The sequence below is a fragment of the Piliocolobus tephrosceles genome, unplaced genomic scaffold, assembly GCF_002776525.5.
Source record: "Piliocolobus tephrosceles isolate RC106 unplaced genomic scaffold, ASM277652v3 unscaffolded_41, whole genome shotgun sequence".
Taxonomy (NCBI): Eukaryota; Metazoa; Chordata; class Mammalia; order Primates; family Cercopithecidae; genus Piliocolobus; species Piliocolobus tephrosceles.
This window is the reverse complement of record NW_022325420.1, coordinates 1,375,482-1,377,777: the sequence shown is the minus strand read 5'-3', so window position 1 is coordinate 1,377,777 and position 2,296 is coordinate 1,375,482. Positions and strand designations below refer to the sequence as shown.

Genomic DNA, 2,296 nt, shown 5'->3' with positions numbered 1-2,296 from the left:
AAACTTGCTTGTGACCATTTTTTAAAACTTGTTTCTTATGTGGTAGAGAAGACTTTGTATTCCCTATATTTTAGGTGGAGGGTTCTGTACATGTCTAGCCTATTTCATTGTTCAAATCTTTCCTATCCATTGGCCTCTCAATAATAGAGCTGTGTTGACATCTCTCCCTTTAATGATGATTGTCCATTTCCTCTCTCTGTTTTTTTTATTTTTTGCAATTTTATAACTTTATTTGATGTATTTGATGATCAGCGATTAGTTCTCATTCACATTTACTGTCTGTAGACTTTTGGAAGTGGTAACAGGTTACATAGGTAACCAAGGTATAGAGCTTATTTGGTGAATCTTCATCCTCATTACGGTTTCTGGACAACCGCACACGGATACGGTATGGGTCATTCTTTATTCCTTTGGACCAGACCGCTTTGTTGCGCCTGGTATCAATGCGCACATCTGCAGTTCCCACCTCCTTCATGGCAGATTGCCGAATCTCTTTGAGCTCCCGAGGGACACGCTTCTTGAAGCCCACTCCATGGATGCACTTGTGAATATCGATGGTGTATTCTCGCGTCACCACCTCGTTGATGGCAGAATGGCCTTTTTTCTTCTCGCCACCCTTCTTTGCGGGAGCCATTCTCCCGGATCAAAGTTGGAAAGCCGTCCACTTCTTATTATAGTTTTAATTACCTTTTCCTTGAGTATTTTGAAGCTATTTGAACTACATGTATACAAAGTTAATGTTTAAACGACCTTGATTAATTGAACTTCTCATCTTCATATAGTGATTTTTTAAAAAAATAAATCACAAATAAAGCTTTTCTTTCGTCTTAAATTAAAACAGCTGATGTTAAAGCAGTTATCCAGGTTGCCTGATTATTAAAACAGCTATCCAGGTTGTCTTTTGCTGGTATTTTTTGTCTGTACAGTACTGAAATCTTTTACTTGTTTCTACCACATAACTTTTTGCTTTATATTTGTCTCATTTATTTTTCTTTATTTCTTTTCCTTTGGCTTATTTTGCTTTTGTTTTTTTTTATCACATATTTTTTCTCTACTAATTTGGAAATTATACATCCTATTTCTATTTTATTTGTTAATATCTTTAAAATTTTATAGTGTATTTTTAACAAAGTCCAAAATTAATTAATTCCTAATCGCCATTTGAAACCAGGATCTTAATTCTAATCACTTCTTAATTCTAATCAATATTTCCTTAGATTTATCTACAATTATATATATATTTTTCAATTTTCTTTCCTTCTTGCATTCAAGTCTTCTTTTCTGAGCTTCTTTTCCTTCCTCCTGAATTACATCTTTAGGAGTTTCCCTAGTGGAGATCTGTCACTATGTGTTCATTTTTTCTTTATCTTCCCACAAAGATGAGACCAGGGGCAGGCATTTTTTTGAGAAACTTATGAGGTCTCTACAAATCCAGGTTGTGATTTATTTTTTCCTCAATAAACTCTGGATATATTATTCTATTGTTCTCCAGTATCCATTGTTACTGTTCGTTTACTCATCTTTTCTTCCTCCCTGTTTGACAATTACACAGTTTTCAGTTGAAAATGTTCAGGCCAGGCATAGTGGCCTGTGCTTGTAATCCCAGCTACTCTGGAGGCTGAGGTTGAAGAATCAATTGAGGTATGATACCACCATTACACTTCAGCCTGGTTGGCAGTGTGAGAACTTGTCTCTAAAAAAAAAAAAAAAAATTTAAAGAAAAAAAGTGTAGTTCAATCATCTTGTTCCCAATTTCATTATAACATTTTAGGTATGAATTTCTATATAATTGGCTTTGGTTTTTATTGGGTTTTTAAAATATGATGCTTGATATCCTTTATCAGTTCTGAAAAAAATGTGAGTCATTACCTCTTGGTGAGTCATGACCTTTTCTCCATATTCTCTGTTGTCTTTTTCTTAGACTCCATTTAGGCCACCATGTTTGAACTTTCTTATCTCTTAAATTTTCTTTTATATTTTCCTTACTCTTTTCTCATTGTCTTGGAATCTGCTAGTTTTTTCAGCTCTCTCTTTTGATTCTTTAATTCCCTGTCAAATGTGTTTAATATGTTGCTAACCAATCCACTGAGGTATTATTATTATTATTGTTGTTGTTGTTCTTATTGGTAAATGTTTAAGTTACCTGTGAATATTTTAAGTTCTCAAGTTTGGTGATGAGCTGAAGTTTGGTAATAAATTTCCAAGTGTTCATTATTTTTAAGATAAAATAAAATAAAACAGGCCATTGTTGGGTAAATGACTCTACTGTGTCGTAATTTAAGGGTCATGATTAAGC

The 2,296-nt window shown here is 33.6% G+C and overlaps 1 pseudogene; it reads right to left on the bottom strand.

The window, feature by feature from the left end:
• Positions 1-255: 255 nt before the first annotated feature.
• On the bottom strand, positions 256-637 carry LOC113224827 (annotated as a pseudogene).
• Between the last annotated feature and the right edge of the window lie 1,659 nt (positions 638-2,296).